Genomic DNA, 22,988 nt, shown 5'->3' with positions numbered 1-22,988 from the left:
CATACGAATGATAATACTATAATAATATTATAACCTATATAGTGATGTTATTATAATATTTCATTCCATCTTGCAGTATGAAGTTTCGTTTCGTAAAATGACCCTAAAAGAGGCAAGAAAGGAAGATAAATTACAGGCCTGCGTTGGTTAGGTACTTTACTTTATAAGACGATATAATTACTCATTGCATTAGATTGCCTTCGAATGAGATACATTTCTGAAACCAAATATGTACGTCCCACGAAGCGTTAGGCGAATCAGTAGGCAAGGAATCGGTAGAAAAGAATTTATCTTCCACTAGCATCTCCCCGTGGCGCGGACCAGAGACATTATCGACGAATAATGTGCCGGTTCATGGCCGCGGCGTAGAAGTATTGATGTCCTGGCAAACGCTTCGGCCACTTCCTAGCGGGTGTGCTACCCTGGCTCGAAACCTGCCAGGAATCAATGACAAATCCACCAACCAACCTTCTTGCCTCCCCGCTTTTTAATTGTCCGAATCGATGGACCGCCTGTCCACCCTGAACCATGCGATAATCGCAGCTAAATATCATTACGCGTCGTAATGTTACGGAATCGACCATTCGAATTAATGAATTTTCCAATCTTGTCGTTTGTTCCAGGCGAAGCGACGGTAGAACAAACGACACGGAGGAGTCGGAATCTGGAATGGAGCAGATTTACTGGTAAGTCTCGTTTATTAAAAATTGACGCTGCATAGAAACGCGCCGTAGAAACGGGTTAGCGCGTCGCGCGATAGATGGCAGCAGCAGTGTCTGTCTGAACTCGCATCTTCTAGAACCTGGTATTACGAATTATGTAAATACCTAGATCCGATCCAGTACTATTTACCAGATTGATAATACTAGAGCGATGGTTCCGAGTAGAAATTGGCGGTCGCTCCCTTTTCAATGAACGATAAACGACAATTTATAGGTTGATTTAACAAATTGTACGCTGGAAAGAAATCAGGATGGAACTCTCTGACGAATCGTTTCATCTACGAAATTCGAAAGACCTCGGAGTAGAAAGTTGCCAGTGTTCCGGAAGGCACGTTTTACCCTAGGGACTTCCCTTCTGGAGGAACGAGTCTCGGTATGCTCGTAACTCGTCCCTCGGAACGGTTCTCTCGCAGAGTTTGCGTGTAAGTTTTTTCGACGGCTCGGATCCGTGGTTATTCGCGCATAACTCGAGGCAGATTCTAGTTGAGCCGCAGATTTATTAGCGATAGAGCAGTTCGATAGGCGGCCGTGCATCACCACGCCCAACCACGCGGCCTGCACATGCATCGAAACACTCGACTCGACTTCGCTCGACTCCACTCGACTCGCCTGTCGAGCGCAACGTGGAACGAGTGCGCCCCACGTCGCGTTTCTCTTATCCGCCGTTGCCTTCGCGTAGCTCCTGCAATTTCCTGTAAACCCTGTCGTTTTTTTTCTCGCTCCATCGTCTCTCCGTTTAATCGTTGCACGGCGGAAAGATGCTGACTGGAAGATTCTCTGGAAAAAACGTGCAAGCCAGTTGGAAAGTCTCGCCGTGGAATATTATCGGTGCAGCGATTGAATCGTCAGAAACGACGAGCCCGGGAACTCGAGCACCGTCCACCGAGCACCGAAGCGATAATTACAAGGAAATCGAGTGCGAACGAGCGGCGTTTATCGGCTGCGATCGGGCAAGCCACCGGCGGGCCAGCGCCGAACAGATAAAGAGCCAGAGAGAAGAGAATCTGTGTCAGAGGTTGCTTATGCCTCGGATTTATGGGTTTGATTACCGGCGCGGCATACGTGCCGCGATTTTGTATGGGTAAATCGTGATCCTCCACGCCTCCTCTGTAGCTCCCTCCACCCCGACCCAGCGAAACCTCGATCGCGTATAAAGTTATCGCATTCTCGGCCCCGTAAGTGTCCATTGTCTACTTTTCAGGCCCGCATTATGCCCGTTCTGCTTCTTCCCCTCTTCGGCTAACCTCTCTCCCAGCGACTTCACCGCCGGTGTAATTTCACTTTTACAGCCGCGTCGGATTCTCCGGCGATAATCTCGATACGCCTTTACTCATCCTTCGGGTCCTCTGTTTGACCAGACGAATCTTTCGTATTTCACCAGCGAAATTGTTATCCTCGTTGGCAACGATTGCTTGGCGCTCGATGGCATTTGAATATCAGGAAGATGGAACTGTCCGTGCTCCTTATATCTGAACTGGTGTAACCTAAGTGATTCGCGTGATGTGGCTCTCTGTAATTTGGAACATACGCTGCACAGATATCGGAACACCTACGCGTTACATTGATCGACAAAGCCTTAACTTTGGCTTCGATGAGTACGCTCGTTCGCCGATTGACGCGGAGTATCCGTTTCACGTAGATTCGTTTCACGCGAATGGAAATCGCGTAAATAGAGCCTGTCGGTAAGAAAGGAAAGATGCGTACACGTACGACGACTGGCACGACGTAATGTACTTTTACCATTATCACGTGCAGCACTGACGCGTTTCAATATCGCGGAATAATAAATTACCGCATGCACTCGTTACTTTTGAAACTTCTAGGAAAATATATTCTCCGGCCGCGTAAATTATGGTCGCGCGTAACATTTACCGCGTAAATTGCGTTGTAATTTGTCACGTAAAAAAGGTGCCGCGTAAACTGTGACAAGGAAGGAGAAGTTTATATTACGTTTAAATAAGGTTTCGATAAACCTAAGCAGCAATTTGTTTTGCCTCCCCTTGATATTACGATAGCTGTTAAATTTCCTATTTTGTATAATTTAGCACTTTCCCTGTAAATGCATAAATATCCGCAACTTAATTATAAGGCACGTACGATACGAATATAATAGCAGATTTAGTTTAAAACGATTAAGAAGCAGGGCAGTGAGAAGCGTTCAATCTTCACCAGATGCGTACAAGTTCTAATATTTACAAATATTTCCCGTCTTGTACGTGGCTCTGCGTTACTTTCGCGTCTCGTAAGATGACTGTAACCTGCTTGAACCCTCCAACTCTCAGCCGTCGAATCGAACAAATACGAACTAGATTCGTGTTCTCTCTTAAGCTTCGTTCACACCGAGCGACGAAGCGATCGAACAGTTGAAATTCAGTCGTGCAAGCACAGCGTCAACCAAGTCGAATCGATTCGTCGTTCGACTAGGAACAGTCCGTTCTTCCATCGTCGGTCCTGATCCTTTCAACCCGCGGCCTGGTCGTTGCAAGCGCAGTTGGCCGATGTGAACGTGACTTTAGCCGGAACAGTCGGCGTCTTCGGTAACCGTGGACGACTCAGACATTTGGCTCTCGTTATGGAATTTAAAAACGACGATGCAGTTTAGTGTTGCGTTTCGTTCGGCTGGAAATACTCGAGCAGAGGCGATAGCTTGTAACTCGTAAGCAGCTTTCGTCTGGCGATGCCGAAGACAGAGAGATGGTGGCACGGAACGGTCGAAAAACGCCGTTACGCCGGCGCATCAATCTTGCACCGGCTCTCCCGAAGCGTGGCCAAAGTCCTTCGAGGAGGAGGACGCTGTCGGGGAGAGACGTCGCTCGGCGAGAAGATGAGAAACGTCGCGGGAGGTCCCGCGCTCCGGGATTGATGGACATCCTCACCTACACGGCTGATTATTTGCCGCCACACGCAGGTTCCGGCCGGGCCCTGGCCTACCTCCGTAACCGCTCTTACGCGTGTTGCCACGGATTCCCGCCCGTAATCACCGGTCGTTAGCGCCTCATTCACCGCTGATCTCGACGCACGTCACCGATTTCCATTCCCTTCCTTCGTCTTGGATCGTTTTAGACCACGCACAGTTTCCTCGGCCCAGCTTTCGGTACAAGCACTCTTGCGTCATGCCGGACGATCCTGCAGGACTTCGACCTTGGGGCAACCTACGAACAAGTCGAATTTTCAAGCCATCTGCGCGATCAATTGGACCGGTCGGCGGTATCGATCGTTCGTTCGTAGTTGGCGATCCCTGTGTTTTTAATCGACGAGTAAACGAAGAGATAACGGGCTGGAAGCGGCGTAACCGCATTAAAAGGCTGGCTCGTCTCAACACCTCATCTCTCATCGCGGTGCGTTGATGATGTTCGAAACTGGTCGGCTCATTAGTATGTGAAGCCTGGCTGCCACCTACCGGGCGGGGCAGCGGGTCATTGAAACAATGGTGTTGTGACTAGACATCATCAGGCCCTCTCAGAGTGTCCCGGTCTGATCGATTCCGGCGATGATCGATCGATTCACCGTTTCTTCATTTGTCCAGGAATCTTGGAACCTGTGGCCACGTGCGTGCACGTTCTTTGTTGTCGAGCCAGATGCCACTGGCTCCGCGTGCAATTTCCGTTTTACTCGATCGTACGTATACTTTGGAAAATGAACGACGTAATTACTGGAAAGTTTGCGTGCGTGTAATCTCGATGTAAATTAGCCGGGTAATTTATTCGAGGGAAATCAATGAAGGGCCTCCGCGTCGGTATAAATCAGACGCAGCTTCTTCTTCCTTTCTTTTCTTTCTTCCTCTCTTTTCTCATTTTTCTCTCTTTCTTTTCGACTCTAGCAGGAAGCATCGCTTATTCGATCAAATCGATCGATCGCTAATAGACCTCTGCCGCGGCAAGATCATTAATTATGGCGTAATACTCGCCGAGAGGATGCGTCGATCAGCCTCGAGAACCACTCTTCTCCTCTCACCGTCGATGAGAGCAGGTAAGCGTTCTTCTAAACTCTGGGACCAGACGCTGGGGACCTGCACAGCCCTCATCCTCCTCCCTCGAAAAAGGGTACAGAGTGCCAGTCATATATTAGAGAACTGTTGGGGACACCTAACAAGCTGGCAGGACACGTTTCCCAGAATCGGGGCTACCCGCCACCCTCTACGCCTCTCTTACCCTCGATTTTCTCCTTTTGTCCCGATATTCCACCGCGTATTTCACATCCAACTAGCCGGCAGGCGCGGATAGATATTGTTTCGCGCCGTACGCTTGTTCCCAGCCCTCTCGAAACCTCCTTCCACGCGTCGTCCACGTTTTCTTAACGATCCAAATCGTTTCGCCTCTTCTTTTCTTTTTTCGCCTATTGCTTCGTCGCAATTTTAGGTCGACGACGTTTCGCCCTTTCGTCTTCTCTCTTCCTCCGCTTCTCTTTCACCGGCACGAAGGAGCTGAATGGCTCTCCGGTCGCTATGATCGGCAGATGGCTAAAAGTTTAATTACCCAGGTTGAAGAGGTTTTCGCAACGGGATATTAAGGCGAGCGCGCAACTATCGGCCGACAGGCTTATCGCTAATTATTAATCCAGTAGTTCCCTTTTATACGCGTCGTAAGCGGCGCAACCTGTTCGCCGCGGAATTATTATTAACAAGAGCGTACACTCGAGCCACTGAACGATTAATAGAAACGCCACCTTGCCATTATGCTACCTGCCTGGGCAAAAAACTGGCCACGACCAGCAACTCGTCTTTTCCGTTTGTTCGTCTTTCTTTTTGGTAAAGAGAAGGTCCGAGGAAAGATACACGGCCTCGCCAAAGTACTCGAACGCTTGTACGTGTCTTTTGTATTATGCAGCTTGTACACACACGCGTCCTTGTATTTGTTTCACATCTTGGTCGTATCGATAGAATGTGGAAGAAATCCAAAGCTGTACAAACTGTGGTATTTCACAGAGGCCAGAAAGATATTTAAACAACGAATTGTCCGTTACACGTGTAATTATTTTTTCTTTATTTGGTAGACTTTTTAATCCCATTGAAAATTATAGGCAAATTATTTTGGCGTGGTACTGTAACTTGAATTATAAGAGTTTATAGTACGTTTGATTCTAGTTCAATCTAGTACTTAAATCTAAAGGATATTGTCTTTTTAGTTCGCGGATCTGATTCGTCGTGTCAAGTAATTGGGTAACTAATTTTGGCGGTTGTTAACTCTTATATTATACTGAATTTCGATATCTCTTCTTTAACCGTGGCTATCTTAAGGTCGCGATATATCGTTTCGTTGGTAACATACCAAGGTGCATCTATCGAGGATCTCAGAGTTTTTGATTGGAATCGTTGGACAATTTCTATGTCGCAGAAACAGACCGCTGTTGCGAAGAGAATAGAATTTAGCGAAAAAGATTGGAAATAACGAGAGGTCCATATCACTGTGGCCTTGAATATAAATTTCGTTTTCGGTTACAAGGTCTAGAAAGAAAAGAGCTATAAGTAGATTTCTATTGCTGTTTCTTGTAGCCTTCAGCCGCAGCCACACACCAAGGTTAACTTTTTGGTAATGTTCTTTGCTATGAATATACGAACGTGATCCCTATCTTCCTATTGTATCGTGACACTGTAAGAGCGAGGATCTGGATCAGCATACGCTATACCTGTACTTGTACTTACTTCCATATATTTTTCTATTTAATTCATCCACTGGTTCCTCTATCGGTCAACCTCAACGACACGTGTTGATAAAGCTCGATATTTATGTAGTCGTGGTCAGCACTCGTTGTACGTTTAAAGTAGCTGTATCAATTTGTTGCCAAATATACTGCAATTTTTACGTACATTTTCACATGGCTTTCAATTTTGCCGAATATAATCGTAACATGATTCGTTTGTAATGTTAATAAAGTCTCGTTAAACGTACCGTATAACGCACACGATGTGGCCATAAAAGTCTCGCACGACACCTAGACGTTCAGATACTTTCCAAGCGTGTCTTCTCGTTCTGAAGACCCGAAGATGATTCAGCGTCGTCACTCGTCAAGGGAGCGAGGGAATAATCGATGAGAGGAGAGGAAGAGGAGAGACAACGGAATGAAACGCTAAGGACTAAGCGTAGTTCGTTAATATCAGTTATCGAGTCGCGAACCGCCTTAAGTGTCGTTGTCTGTTTGTCGTAATTTAAATATTTAATAACTCGAGGCAAAGTTGGAAACGTATAATGCGTATGAAATTCGAAGCTGTTCCCTCCATCTGAACGACGCGACGACTTTTACGCAGTGGTTCGACCGGAACAATAAAATCGCGAGACGGCCGTTTTCAGCGGTTTTCCACGATTTTAACAGCCCGGCCGAATCCAGCGGGCTAGTCAGCTGGATAAATTAATCGAAAGTCCAGCGGAGGCTTCCTAAAATACCCGAACGAGTTTACCAGAAATAAAAACAAGTCTTAATTAAACGAAACGATCTCCGTGTTCGCCTGCTCGACCAGAAACCTGGTCGATACTTACGCCCTGGCTCGTTCAGCATTTCGAATTTAGTAGGTTCCACCGGCACTCGACAGTTCCCGTAACATTCTGCCATAGGGAAATACACGAGTCACCTTGTACACGACCGCTTGTTCTTCGACCACGTGCCATTCATTCGCACGCTTGTCGGCGTCGATACTATTTACGATATTATGTTCGAAAAATTTCATTTATTCTCCGAGCAACGGTCGTCGGTTGACCGTGCGTCGCATCTGAACAAGCTACTCGAAAGGATGCGTTTCTCGTTTGTTCGGAATGGTCAGCGGTTCGAGGACTTCTCTAGGCCGAACGGCTCAGGTAGCTCGGCCCTGGTATCAGAAACACATCGTGTCCTACACGGCTCGCGTCTGATAACACTATTACTCGAAACGATTCACACGGATCTGTTTTCCTTCCGCGATTAGGTGTGCTTGCACCTGGGAACCTTCGCTGCCGGCTAATGGGCCGATCGCTTTCGTATTTTCTCGCTTGGAAAGGAATCGACAGCGATCGGGAAAGTGGGATCTTTATCATCGTCGGTTTGATTAGCCTGACAGGGTCCCTTGATGGCTTCCTTATTTGTAATCGAACCGCCGTCGTGACTTTCACGGCCTTCACACCTACTCGGATGAATCTTAATGCCCCGTGTCGTGATCACGGGAAACGTGTCTGTTGCCACACACGTAGCCCGAAACCGTTGTTGGGAAATCCAACGTGATACAACGTGCGAGCCACAGCTTCGAAATTCGAAAATGCCTAGCGGAAGAGGAACGCGCGTTCCAACGATACGGAAGATAGCGGCCGGATCGATCCGACGAATCCTCTCACACAGCAACTCTCATATCCACGTTGTATACTTACGGTACGATCTTTACGCCACGCGCAACGATTCGCGAGACAGGAATTTGTGGAAGAATGGCGGAAGAGTTATTTCGTCAAACGATGGAAAAGATTGGCCCCGCAAGGTTGCCGCGAGGTTAGGACCATCGGAGCGATATTAGTAGCCGAGTTTGCTCCGGTGTCACTGGTATTCCAGCGAAGATCCGTGGTTTATCTGCGATCAGGCAGGAATTCGGGATAGAAACCCGGCCGATGACAATATGGACTCGCGAGAGGAGACAAAGTAACGAGCGGCCGTGGCGGTGGAAGAGGGGTCAAGGGTAAGACATTCCACCAGTTGACACTCTAAGCTGGCCCGAATGTTTCGGATGGTTTCTCCTCCGGCTCCTCGACCTTTCGTCCCCTCCCGGTGCATCGCATCGCTACGGGTTCCAGCTGGATCCGACACGGCGTGTTATGGGCCTCGTAGACCCACGGCGAGAGAGAAAGAGAAAGAGAAAGAGAAAGAGAGAGAGAGAGAGAGAGAGAGGTGGGCCGTGTGCCGTGCCACGGTTCGTGTTCTCGGTTCTCGGAATCGCTAATTAGTGTCCTCCTTGTTTTATTCCCATGGCCGGCTCGTTCTCTCCCAGAAAATCCTTGTCCACGACGGTCCTCCTCTTCGCGCACGCTCCGATCCGTCGGTTGACGCGTCCGCTTGACGATTTCATCGCGAATACAGCGATTTTCAGTAGCATCCGACAGACCGATCTTATAGATTCGTTTGTTTTTCGTTGGTTGGTCAATTTCATTGGTCGACACGGTCGATCGTGAGTTCTATCGCGGAAGAGTGGAAGCGAGGGAATGCCAGGCGTTCCCGTACGAGCGGAGATCGAAAGGTTTATCGATTTCTTCAACGAATTTCTCGAATGCCTTACACTTCTTCAGCAGCCTTCACACCTCCGATCTATCGAGCCATCTCCCCCGTGGATTTGATCCACGGACCAGATCCACCGTCCGAAACGGGCCCCTTTCTCGGAATCGCTAATTAGTGTCCTTCTCGCTTTCTTCCTTTCCAATCAGCCGGCCAGCCGTCGAATCTGATGCGAGCCGGCCCCGGGCCCAGACTGACTGACGCCTTCGCATAATTTACGACGCCATAAAACGCTCGATCAATCCATGAAAAACTAACGCGAACGATCGCCACGAGCAAACGACCGATCTCGGTTATACGGTCCACGTGAATTAGATTCTTCGCATCGATGCATTCGCTACGATCGAATGAAATTGAATGGATCGGAATATGCATAGCAGCGTGATAGTCTCGTCGTGGAAACACGCGCTGTCCTAACACATTTAGTGGAAGGTAAATGGACTTGGCAGAAAGAATGAAATTTTACGTTGCAGCTATCGACCGTTAGGTACCTGAATATTTCGTATGTAAATCGTTGCAATTCGAACGATATTGATTAGAAATCGATATAATTTTGGCAAAGTCGAATGAAATTTTACGTTGCAGGTAGCGACTATTAGGTACCTAAATATTTCCTATGTAAATCATTATATTTCGAACGACATTGATTAAAAATCGACATTAATTTTGGCAAAGTCGAATGAAATTTTACGTTGCAGGTAGAGAGCATTGGGTACCTAAATATTTCGTATATAAATTGTTATAATTCGAACGATATTGATTAAAAAACGATATTAATTTTGGCAAAGTCGAATGAAATTTTACGTCGCAGGTATCGACCATTAGGTACCTAAATATTTCGTATATAAATTGTTATAATTCGAACGATATTGATTAAAAAACGATATTAATTTTGGCAAAGTCGAATGAAATTTTACGTCGCAGGTATCGACCATTAGGTACCTAAATATTTCGTATATAAATTGTTATAATTCGAACGATATTGATTAAAAAACGATATTAATTTTGGCAAAGTCGAATGAAATTTTACGTCGCAGGTATCGACCATTAGGTACCTAAATATTTCGTATATAAATTGTTATAATTCGAACGATATTGACTAAAAGTCGACATTAATTTTGGCAAAGTCGAATGAAATTTTACGTTGCAGGTAGAGAGCATTGGGTACCTAAATATTTCGTATATAAATCGTTGTAATTCGAACGATATTGACTAAAAGTCGATGTTAATTTTGGGAAAGTCGAATGATATTTTACATTACAGCAACAGAACATTAGGTACCTAAATATTTCCTATGTAAATCGTTGTAATTCGAACGATATGAATTAAAAATCGATATTTATTTTTGTTAAGGTATGGAGAGGATTTGAAAAAATAGTTAGTGTAAAATTCATTTACAAATTATTCAGCTTGCTTGTTTGTTTTCTTCCGATGACTCCAACCACTTCTAACGACTTTTAATATCATCCAACCGCTTTTAATCGCTTTTTTCTGCACCCTCGCATACACTTTCACACGTACAGTATGAATGTAGCATACATTTAACAATTTTGGCAGAGATACTTCTCTCAGCCAATTGTAGAGAAAGGAAATTCGAAACGCTGCGTTTTAACGAATTTGCGGTGTTAAAATCCACGCTTCTTCCTTCATATTCGCGTCTCGTTCGTTTATTCGCCTGGAAACCGGCCGATTACTGTGTTTACTCGTGGCACACGCCGGTTCTATCGAGTAATCGAGAAAAGTAAATTATGTCGAGTACATAGAGTCGTAGAACGCTTTATATTTGTCGAATATAACGTTTACACGATACGCTTACGCGGTCAGCTGACTTTACTGCCAACACGAGCGCGTTTCTCGCGCGATTGCTCCGTTCTTGCGCAACAGACGAGCAACAACGATAGACCGAAAATAGTAGGCGTGATAGAACGACGATTGCTTTACGATGGACGCGTAAAGAAATATAATAATCGCTATAACGTCGTTAAGAAGAAACAGCAAATATCGTTAACGCAACTGTTACGTAATTACCATCTGATACAAGAGGCGATCGTCTCTCACCAGGATTCAAGTAGCCGAAACTTACTATCCAAAGCTATGGAGATTCTATGGTCGCAGGATGCGAGTGTGGCAGGACGTTACAGAGGGTTGAAGATGATTAAGAGTTTCGGAAAGTATGTCGAGCGTCGCTGTCGCGCGACACCGCAGGAATACATATCTGCACGTCCTTCGGCGGCAATAAGAACGGCCGCGGAATAAAGCAGAAACGTGACCGGCGCTCCTCGCAATTTACGTCAAAAGCGGCGTCGTGGATTCCCGCATACCGAATAACGACGTCGTCGAGAATAATGTCGCCTATGTAGATTCGATCCCGATAGCAGCAAAATACCACGCCGGTATCTCGGCGCAGTCCCTGACTGTTGAAACAAACCAAAAAGGGAAATAAGAAAAAAGAATGGAGATGGTAGGTAGGGGGAGGGGAGGGGGTGAGAGAAGAGAGAAAATAGAAGAAGAAGGGAAAAATAAAAGGCGAAAGGAACGGGACAGGGTGTTCTTCCACCATCGGTGCCGTTTTCGAAGATGAAGGGATAAAACCGACTGCGCTTCGTTCCTCTTACTGTTCTCTCTCTCTCTCTCTCTCTCTCTCTTCTGGTGCTGTTTATCGCCTGGATCCCGCCACACGAGAAAAGTCAGCACGAGGGAGATTCGAGGGAAGAAGAGCAGAGGCTCGTTTCACCGTGTGATAGATAATGACAATTTCGTGTCACCGGTTCCTCCGGAACGGTTCTAACGAGCGCGGTTTACCTGTTGCACCGTGGGGTCCTGGAAAGGAGCTGCGGCACAATGCGGCCGGCAACGGATAGCAGTTTTTTGCCCAATTGAATTGAATGTAAAACACGGCCTTACATCAATCTGAGCCGCGAGACTGAGTGACCGGAGTGATTTAAGCATCGGCCGGACCGCCGCGCTCTTTAGAGCTTTCCTGTCTCGGACTATGGCTGCCGGGAATCGAAAAGGACTTGGCGTTAAGCCGATCGACCGTCGCTGCTCCCTCGGTCGTTCAACTTGTCTACCCTCGATCGGCCGAGCGTTTCGTTCTCCGGTTTATCCTCGCTGCGATTCTTCTTTTTACTTTATCAGAAAATTCGACGTTTCCACGTTGTTCCGTACCACGCAGGACCACCGTGTTCGTTAACGCGTCCGCACGAGAGAAGATCGATCTCCTACCACGCCAGTTCGGGGATAAAGTCCGACAGGGACGCATCGCTCGGACGCTCCGGGAATTTATTAGTCGGTTGTGCGGCGTTTTATGATAATTGGCCAGCGCTCCGTAGTACGATGCAGTTTTTGCCGCAGTCTACGTGGACGGAAAGGGGAGCTGGTCTCGGGAACGCGGCCGCGTTCTTCGCGGAACCATATCGGGAACGAGTCGCCTGGAATTAGCGTCGGCTAAAAATCGGATCGACGCGACGCGGGCATTCCATGTAAATCAAGGCCCCGTGGCAAATGTGGCGCGCGAACCACGAGCCTCTGCTCTCTATTCCCGGCCACTGTAGCAACGCGTTCCACGCTGACAAACTCCACCGGCTAACAACATTCCGCCTGCGATTCTTCCTTTTCGCCTGGCCATTGTTTCCCGCGTCTCTTCGCCCCTGTCCATTTATTTGTCCTCGATTACCGGCGTCGAAATTTACATCCAACAACCCCCGGCTCCACTCGTGCTCCAACCCTCCGCTACGTCATCCCCTCATCCGCAGTCGTTGATAGCCGAGTGGAAGTAAAAACGACAGTGGAGAAATCACGAGGGTGTGGAAGATTGGCCGAAGATCGGTGCAAGAGGAGGCACAGGCATGGGACGATGTAGCTGGAACACGGTCGAGTTAAGCGACAATTAAATAAAGCCGAAGAGGGTCCCGTGGGTCCCAGGTGGCGCGGGAATCGGTGCCTGCACGCACGTCCAAGGCTTCCAACGGACTCCCACACTCCACCGACACGGGACACACGTACGTAGAGCTCGGAGAACCGTGTGAGTAAAGGTGGATACCACGGGACAGCCAGCAGGTATATAGCTCGCCTCTACCAAACCGTTGTCTTAAGGCTACCATATATTACGTCGGAAGACCGTGGGGCTGGCTCGGTCGTCCTCGTCGCACCTGCGGGTCCTAGCGTGTTCTCGCGCTCGGTTTCTCCGCTCACTTCCGAGATAGACGAAGAGGAGGCCAGGAGGAGGCCGAGAGGAAGGGCAGAGAGAAGCTCGAAGAGGTCCCACAGGCCCCGTGTCGTCGCGGGCATTCCTGCAGCTGATTTTATTTGTAGGATGTCAACCAGTCGCGGCCACGGAGGGACCAACCGAGGGACGCAGAATGCGAGCCTGCGACGAGACGGAGAGAGCGAGCGGACGGTCGGAGGAGGATGCAAGAGGCGGAGGTTCGAGGCAGAGACAGTGAGGAGCTGCGCGGCCATGGGACCCGGATCGGACCCAGACCCGACAGCACCAAACGGCAATTAATTCCCCTCTGGATTTATCGTGTCTAACTGCGCCGATCGGGGCCCGCGGATCCTATTACCCCCGCGGGCTCCATCATTTTTCCTCGCCCCGGACGCTGGCTCGCGTGTTCCCGGACAACCTCCGCTGCCAATCATTTCGACGCTTCTGTCAGCTTCCGTGACGATTTCTTTCCCGCCGCGCCTCCGCGTCCTCACGCTCTTCTCACAAATTTCGCCAACACGTCGGCCAAGATCGACACGGGTTTCGGACAAGCCCAGCCTAAGTTTGCCGGGCTTGCACCGAGTTCGCCATCGATCGCGAGAGATCACGACGCTGTTATCGGTAACGGTAGGCGAGGCTCGGCCGTAGAAAAAAGGTTAAACGACCTCGTGGCATGCTTCCCGCGAGGCAGATAAACTCGCCGAGACAATGACGACACGATAACAGTCTGTTTTACGGCGAGTATCCATGGCTGGTACGTGGGCTGCATCCGCGCCACGGTGAGAGCGACTTTCCTTCGTCAAATTCAACGTTATTAACTGGCCGTGGCTCGACCATCCCTCCGCCTCCGTCCCTAGACACGGCTACCGTCTTTGATTATCGGCCAGGCACATTTTTTTCCACCAAGATTGGCTGCCGAGATAAGCTTGACCGAGGGTAGCTGTCGAGAGTCAGCCTCGTCGAGTTCATCGTCGAGTACCCTTTAATTCCACCTCGTCCATGGTCGGAATTTCCATCGATTCGTTCGTCCAATTGAATTTTCGGCGGACGCGTTTCTCGATCGATCGCAGTGACAGTAGAGCGACGAACAGGGTGCTGTGTTCGTATTCGTCACGACGAAAGCGACGTACGAGAGGACGATCTAATGGGTAAAAATTAGTCCTGACGGAGGGCATGGGTTCGACGAGACGGTAATGGTCGCCGGATTCTCGTCACGACCATAGATCGTTGGGTGCCGTGGTAGCCGAGACTGCCCGCTGGGCGTCCCAACACTATCGCTCCTGGATCAGCCACGGATTTCAGAAGCTACCAACTTATATATATCCACGGTGTTTATGTATGTTTATGCCTGTGTGCGGCCAGTCTTTACGGACCCCCTGCTGCACAGCAAGCGCGACTCTACGCTCGCGAAAAGGAAGGAAGAGGGTGGCCATCGGTGTCCTTACCCCTCGCCGCTGTTCGTCCCCTGGTCGACTGCGTGGCTGTCGATGCCCCATGGGAAAAAGGTGTAATAATTTGCAGCTCGTCCGTCCACCTTCTTTCCTCTGCCAATCAATTTCAACTTTCCTGCGGTGGTGTTTTTAATCCCGGCCAACGTTTATCTATCTCTAGATTCCATTTCGGTATCGATCGATGATTGATTTCCCGTGGATCTCATGGAAATACCGCGGGTACTCGCTTCGTCTAATTGCTCCGTCTATTTTCGGCCGGATGATTTATGGCCAGGATATGCAAAGCAGCTCGCTGAAAACGGCTCACCGAGTCCATTACACGCGTCGTTTCAGGCTCCCTCCCTCCCCCTCGCCCTATCTCTCTCTCTCTCTCTCACTCGCTCGCTGTCTGTCTTCCTCTTCGGAGATTTTTTATGATAAATTAATCTAAGCTCGGGAGAGACCAGTTCACCACTCGAACGCGACTTGGAACCGCTCGACAGGGGCAATAGGAATGAAGATCTCCCTGAAGCAGCGGTGGATTCGGTTAAATTAATTACGATCTTGGTCGGTTTATTAATACCTAACGAGTCGTCGGAGCGGACGCTGTCGTCGAAACGTCGTATATATTCGAAAAACGGCTGCTCCGGGCCGCAGGGATAAAAAAAAAGCAGGCAGGAGCAGGGGGGCAGAGTCGACTTTACGACTGGCGGAATGCCCGGATCGGCCCTTTTTACGCGCGGATTTTTAATTGAATTAAACGATGATAAATAATCGAGCCGATACGAGAATGTCGCCCGTTACGTGCCGGATTTTTCTGCTCTCTGGATTCGGATCCTCGATCCCCCGATGCTCTCGGTTTCTTGCCGCCTGCTCGAACGAGAACCCGATCGAATAAATGCTATTCTCCTTGCTACGTTGCGTGCCGGTAAGAGAATACCAGATCGGATCCAGTATAATGTATATTTATTCCTCGATAACTATTCTCCGTTTACGCTAACGACTACAGCCAAACGGGAAATACAACGTAGCCAGATTGTACGCCAGCTACTAGAAATCGCCAGCCCGCCCGCTTGTCTCCGGAAACACGAAATCCAGTTTGATCGGCAGCGTAGATTCTGCTAAATGCACGTAATAACGCAAGGAACGGTCAACGTTATCGCTGTTCCATCTGGACGAACTGCGTCCTTGACGACCGACGATCGTTAGACGCGGCTTGTAGAAAGCTCTGGAATCGAGAGGCTATTCTCCTTTGGCGCGCAAACGTCTTACGACCAGGTGAAGCGCGAGCGTCGTGTTTGGAGGGAAATTGGCGCCGCGAGATCGACGAAAATATCGGGCAGCGGCTAAAGGAAATGGTTTGCCGCGAGTTAGGAGGAATTCCAGGGGTGTTGGCGAAGCTATCGAGGGATCGAGAGGCCGAAAGGAGCCGGTGTACGAGGCGGTTTGAGGCGGCCAGAAGGCCCGGCTCCATTTATCATACAGGAAACAATAGGAACTGGCAAAACACGTGCTTCGCGCGCGCTCTGCAAAACCAGCCGAGGCGCAGATCGAACGACGACCACGACCACGACAACGACCACGACCACGACGACCACGACGATGGGAGGAAAGAGACTGGAGAAGAGAGGGTCCAGATACATAATACGCCGAGGGGCTGTGTGCACAAACAGGCGAAAAAGAAAGTCACCACGGTCCCCGCAGTGGAGACGGAGACGGACGGCGAGGGCCCAACGGGGTGACCGGTCTCCCTTCATTTGTTAAAACAATATAACAATTCATTTTTGTCACATCCACTGTCGAAGGGCTTTTATTGCGATGGCCAGCCCTCTCGGAATTGTTTCACCGGTCCAGCCAAACTATTGTCGAACCGGCGCGGCGGTGTTCTCTCGTCTTCTCCAGGGACGGACGAATATCTTACGACTCGGCCGAATACGCCATCTCCGGTTTTGCTTGGCAATTTCCAGAACGGCGTTTTAAAAGAAACTGGCCAAATACGAAACGGTAATACGTAAGATGGGATTTTTAAGAATTCGATAAACCAATGTAGTCTGTCAAATTGATTCAGGTTGTCCCGATCGATCGCCCCGAGACGCGTACTTTGTTGCGTGGTCATGCGTTTTGTCGCTGTTTATCTTCTCAGGGAGATTTTTCGCGATACTCGCACGGAGAAACGCGCATCATGCGCAGAAATGGTCATCGATGATGATAAATGGCGACGATGGTGCAGAGTTTCACACTTGTCTGATCGTTGCAAACAGCTGTCTTTTCAAGTATAATTTTCTAACCAGAGAGATCGTCGAGAAGAATAAAACTGTTCTTCCTTTGCCTTCCATGAAAATGTCACATCTGACGTCAATGTTTTCACGTCTGGCTGTTTATATTCCGTGTCTAGGTACAGTTTGTTTTCTCGTATTCGCCAGTTCGACGTTAGAACTCGCTCGTAACGTTAGAAACATGCGAAGCTGTCGCGAAATCGATCGATTTCGTAAGAACGTTCTGTTACGTTCCTGCGCTCGATCTGTGCACGATTTTCCTACAGATTTTTGGAGAGAAGAACGTTAAAAACGTCGTTTAATTCTCAGCCGGAGAAAGATTTCAGAGTTGCACGCTTTTTCCAGAACAGGTCAGGGCTGGCGAGGAGCGTCACGCGAACTTGCAGCCGTTTCCACGAGAAAAATCGACTTGTTGCTATCTCGAGCGTCCCAGTTCCAATCCTAACGAGCTTCCACCAGCTCCGTCGCTGTTATTTCTCTTTTTTTTTTTTTTTTTTAGAATTGTGAAATCTAGCCACGGCGATTTTTATTAGCCGCACAGCTGTTTTTATCCGCATTTTCTTCGATCGAACGAAAACGGGGAAGCGGAGCGTCGCGCAATGGCCCACGACGTCGTTTCCGGACGACTTCGGAAGCGAATAGGTTTCGCTAAATAATATTCCTGCGAATAAAAAATATAGAAACGCTTTCCATCGCCATTTGTTAGAAGCGTTTTTACATCGTTTCTTCTAAAATTTCCTCTTGTCGATGAAGAATGGAACATAGAACAGAGCGCGTTAGACGATCTGACAATTCTGATCTACGAGTTGCTTAACTCAATTTTCGCCAAGTTACGATTGATAATTGTAATTTGGTTCCAACTTGGATATTACAACGACCGTAACTTGGTTTATTCCTCAACAACCGTAATGGTAATTTAAGGCAATTTAACGCGATAAAAGATAGGAATATTAGAAACTGGACACGCTTCTACTTTATCACCAAAACGGAACCAAATATCTGCAACACCCGCGACGTACTAAACTCCGTTGAAAATGTCCTAACATCGAACGAGTATAATTTATGTACGAATTATACAACTTGCTACAGATTCGTTTCGTTCCACTGAGCGTTCTTAACGTGGTCGCTAGTAACCTTGAAAGGTGTCAAAGGCAACTTTAAACAGACGATCGAAGAAAGAGAAAGAGAGGAGTACCATTTGCCAAGGAAACGCCACAAGTGGGAAAATCTAAGAATTCTGATCTTTTATTGTAAAACGTTCGACGCACCAACGAGACTACCGTAGCTCAATTTGCTCTTTCAAATAATTAATTACGAATAATGGCAGAACGGTACAAAGTCCAGTGAACGACGGTTAATTGTTTCTTGGCTCTTGTCCACGATCCATCCATTTAAACGAACAGAACACCGTGTTTCGTAGCTGGCACATACAACAGGCTTCTCCACAGGTACGCTTTTCTTTTCCATCAACTTCAACTGCATTCGCGCGTAAGATTTCTCTTTTCCTTGAAAACTCGTCTCTTGGCACCCACCGTGTTCTTTCTACCAGCGCTCTTCGACGAAAGCCAATTTTTATCACAACGTTGTTCGAGTGCTACTTCGCGATGAACCACAGCCGTCAACGCCGTTAACTCGAATGTCCCCGAAGACGATTATTCCCGACCTTGGGGAACAGCGAATTTCGTCGATTTCGAACGACCAAATGTCGATGCGCCACCGCCGTGTAGAAGTTTAAAACGTGACGATAGATTCGCAGCGAGGAACGCCATTATGGATGAGCAAACTGAGGCCGGTCTTCCTGGTCCCGGCCATAAGTTAGCTGCCACCGGCTTGAACCCGGCTGCATGAGAGATACTCGCGGCAGCGCATTATTTACATATTTATATATTAAACGCTCGGCTCCTACCACGCGGCCCTATCCTCGGGGATCCCTTGTTGCCGTTTCGGGATACGAATCGGCGAAATTTGTGTTGTAACCAGCCGATTCCCCATGCGACTCGATAAAATTCTCCAGCCTCTCGCGTCTCTCCGCCCGCTCCTTCCTGCTCTTTTTTATGCACCTTAAAAATTTCTTCGGCAACATCAACTGGAAAAATGGTACTTCTCGCGCTGTTCTCGTGCCCTGTCGCCTGTTCAACAGCTCGCGGGCATAATTCGCGAGGAAACAGGATACATAGTTATTAAATTACTGGCCGAGTCTCCTCTCTGTGTATGCATTTTCGGCCGGTGGAATTTATCCCGCCGCTCGACCGGATCCAATTGCAGCTTAGAGCAATCTCCGTTTCGTCCATTTCGAATCGAAACGAACGAAATTTTTGGTCTGCTCGACGGGTGACGTGTATGTGTATCCGAACTGTGTACCTAAGCATCTTTCTGTAAGTTTTTAGGGTATTAAGATACGATCGTTTGTAGGGAATCGTTGCCCTAATTTTTATCTTTTTCAATTGCGTAAAAAGAAAGAAAAGAAGAAGAGAAAATGTAGTTAACCAGTGTTTTGCTTGTACAAAGAATACAAATTTACGATACGTGTTGAAGATTCTACTTAGAAAACGGTATAGTTATTTTAGGTCCTAATGCAATATTAAAATTCCATAAACTTTAAACTCGGTTTTCTCAGTTCACACAGTAGAGGAGGTAGAACAATTAACACTTTGACTGCCACGGTGGTCATTGGTGAGTACTTCCACTTCTTACAATTGTAAAAATTGTTTGAAAATTGACAGTTAGGGTATTTTGAATATAACCGATAAATAGAAGATACTTTGAAACAAAAAGTGCCCCATTGAACGATTAAACGTTTTTATTAGAACATCAATAAAAAAAAAAAAATGAGGACAAATCTTGCATCTAACAATTTAGTCAATTTAGTTCCACTTGTACTGTGGACAAGTAAGTTGAGTTCCACTTGTACTGTGGACAAGTAAGTTGAGTTCCACTTGGACTGTGGACAAGTAAGTTGAGTTCCACTTGGAGTGTGGACAAGTAAGTTGAGTTCCACTTGGACTGTAGACAAGTCAATTTAGTTCCTCTTGTACTGTGGACAAGTAAGTTGAGTTCCACTTGTACTGTGGACAAGTAAGTTCAGTTTCACTTGGACTTTTGACAAGTAAGTTGAGTTCCACTTGGACTTTTGACAATTAAGCGCATTTGCTATCCTATTAACCGTGTATTTGTTATTAAACATAAGATTATTGTCATTAGCATCTCGAGTATCTATTGTAATTGTCACGGTTAATTGGCAAATTCTGTATTAGTCATATAATCACCTTGTGAATTTATTACTATAGTCATTTAGGGATTAAGTAATCATTGTTATTATAATATAAGTCTTTAGTGAGAACTTATTATTGTGTAGTGAAACTGTTTATTGCTAGTGAACGTTATTCTGTATTAATCATATTTATACCATTATGTATCATCTATATTGTATAATGAAAAAAATGGCTAATTCATATGAAGGTTCGTTAAACGCTCCTAATCCCATTGCTAACTCGACAGTTTGTGTTTATTGAAATATGTGCAATTTTGTATACTATACTACATTAGCCGCGTAGTAGTGACACACATGTACGAGTATGAGTGTGTGGAAGTATGTGCGTGCACAGACGAATGCAACTGTTGAGTTAGTGGCGTGGTATAGAAGACCGTGAGGCAAAGAGAGTGTCGAGACGCATGCAAATGTATATCGACGAAGATCTTGCAAATCACATGTTAAATAAATCTGAAGCTATTTGGATATCAATTCTAAGTGTAATTTAAATGTTCCTATACATTTATTTCGGCGATTAAGATCCATAATTCTCAACAGTTTTGGAAGCAAACTATAATAAAAATCGGAATAAAATATGCCCAATTTGTCGCGTTCTGAGAATTATTAAACAACCACATTCGTACAATTGTATTTCACAGGCATGTACAACATTGCATTAGTACGTTATTGTTTCATATAGTTAAACTCGTGCTTGTACATACGTGCCAGTTGGTAGCGAAACTGTTACTTCTCTGCTGCTAATAAATTTATGACAGTTTTCCAGCAAAAAGCCCTGAACACTCTCAAACGGGTAATTGCCACGTAAACCCTAATATTAGAAACTACAAGCGAAGGTTAGGCTACGACAGGGAACTTCTATACATACAAACCTTAAACGAATCTTAGATTAATACAGCGTTACGTGTACTTACGTATTTGTTATAAAAGCGAAGATCTATATCTGCAAATGTTTGTTCGATCGTTGATCTGTCGTTGGATTAGTCGGAATATTTTTATCCTTATCACGTTCTACCGTTATCAATTAACGATAAGAGCAATATGTTTCTACGTGCTATGTAAATACCGACTTTGTCTTACGAAACAGCGTTCGAATCTTTGCATTTTGTTCGTTCGTTGCAAGATTACGATCGTTTAAAGTGGGCAAGTTGCAATTTGTCTTTCGCGTCGGCTTTATCTGTAACTTCCTTTCTTTTTTTTTTTACAACTTTTTTATCGCATTTGTCATAAACGATCGTGCTTTCACGATACCTCGGGACTCGTACAACGACGGCTTATTAAAACTCGAAGTATCCGAATGGCGAAACGGCACAAATACGGCACTTTTTCGCCGTTCTGGCCGTAGGATCGATCGGTCGTTATCGATTGGCGCAAAAGCGAAAAGGGCAACGTGTTCGAGTTTTCCTTTTAATCGCTAGCGAGGCTCGGCGCGATGCGTCGGTTGGAGCGTGAGCTTGCGATATTCGAGGCGAAAGAAAAGCGTTTCCGACATATTTCATGCGGCCAAAGATAACGCGAAACGGTCACGTGAAACGTGTCAGAAGGAACTATGAAGATTTATCGCGGCCGGCATCGGTGCTCCGGCTGCCGGACGATCGATAATTCCTTCCTCGTTTGCTTGCAGGGCCGCGAGCTTGCAAGCCCGTTTAGAACGCGATAAAGTCGTTAGCGCGCATTATCGCCGGCCAGCCTTTCCCAAGGCCACGCCGCCCTCCTGAATAATACACGTTCCGTTTTATAGATCGCTTTATAGATCGGCTCGAGTCCATCGGGCTCGAGCTTTCGGTAAACGAGCTTCCTTCCCAATAATTTTCTTCGTTTCTTCACACTGAAAAGTGCGGCAGAGCAGCGCTGCCAAGGTTGCGACGAGGCATAATTTGCACGCGTACTCCGCGGCGATAGACCTCGAGGCCTTACGGCAAAACGATCCACGTTGATTTCGTATGCGATCCGCGGGGGCCCGTCAAAACGCGCCGACTATGTCGCGGAACCTTCCAATAAAACACGCCACCAACGGCCATACAGTCCTATCGGAAAGTATGCGAGCTATCCTGCCATCGCAGAAAAACCCATTTTCGATTCGCTGAACGGTATCGCGTGCCTTCTGCCCCGTCGAAACCTTAGACGTGGCGCTGCTTTTTACCATTTTATCGGTTAACAAGCCGGGGACAGTCTACTTATTTATCGAGGTCCGCGCGCACGGCCACGCTTTCGACAAGATTTCGACGCGATGTTACGAGCGTGTCCGGTGGATTAATATTTTTCTCGAGGCTGGTACCGCGCGGTCGAGAACGTCCCGGGAATGGTCCACGCCGCTCGTTAACATACTTTCGGTGTTGACTGTATGCGCGTAGAGAGCCGGGCTTCTACGAGGAGTAGGTTTCCGGCGGTGGAATTCCTCCGCGAGGCAGGCATCACAAAGGGACCGCGAGACCGTGCCAGTTGCTGGGGCCCATTTTGGCCGCGGCGCCATTTTGGTGAACCGCTTTATAACTCGGGAACAGCGTGCCTTCCTCTCGAGTCATCCTCTCTCCTCTTCGCAACCTGGTCACCGGCGTCCCCACCTTAATTTCCAGCTGCACGAACCCTGTACGGCCTGCACAACGATGGTGCCAGAAGTCGAACCCGGAGCAAGAGTCAACGGATATCCACGTCCGTATCCGGCATAATTATGCAAAAACAGGGCGTAGGGAGGCTGGCCGAGGATCGGGCGAGATCAAAACGCCGCGGACGGGCCGGACAAATTGTTGGATTTATGGATCGGTGACGGGGCGAGAGGCCGCTGCTGGATCCACCCTGTTATCGTCAAAATCTCCGTAGCTTCCGAGAAGGGGCCACAACGGAGAAGGAAAAAGACGAGCGAAC

General features: G+C 47.5%; 1 long non-coding RNA gene across 1 annotated transcript in view; it reads left to right on the top strand.

Moving 5' to 3' along the window:
- The first annotated feature begins 621 nt into the window (after positions 1 to 621).
- Positions 622 to 22,988, top strand: part of LOC143303796 (uncharacterized) — a 123,239-nt gene continuing 100,872 nt past the window's right edge. Inside the window, exon 1 of the long non-coding RNA XR_013060452.1 lies at positions 622 to 686. This is a non-coding gene — a long non-coding RNA (uncharacterized LOC143303796). The remainder of the gene's footprint in view (positions 687 to 22,988) is intronic.

Source organism: Bombus vancouverensis, chromosome 16, assembly GCF_051014615.1.
Source record: "Bombus vancouverensis nearcticus chromosome 16, iyBomVanc1_principal, whole genome shotgun sequence".
Lineage (NCBI taxonomy): Eukaryota > Metazoa > Arthropoda > Insecta > Hymenoptera > Apidae > Bombus > Bombus vancouverensis.
This window is presented reverse-complemented; position numbering and strand designations above follow the sequence as displayed.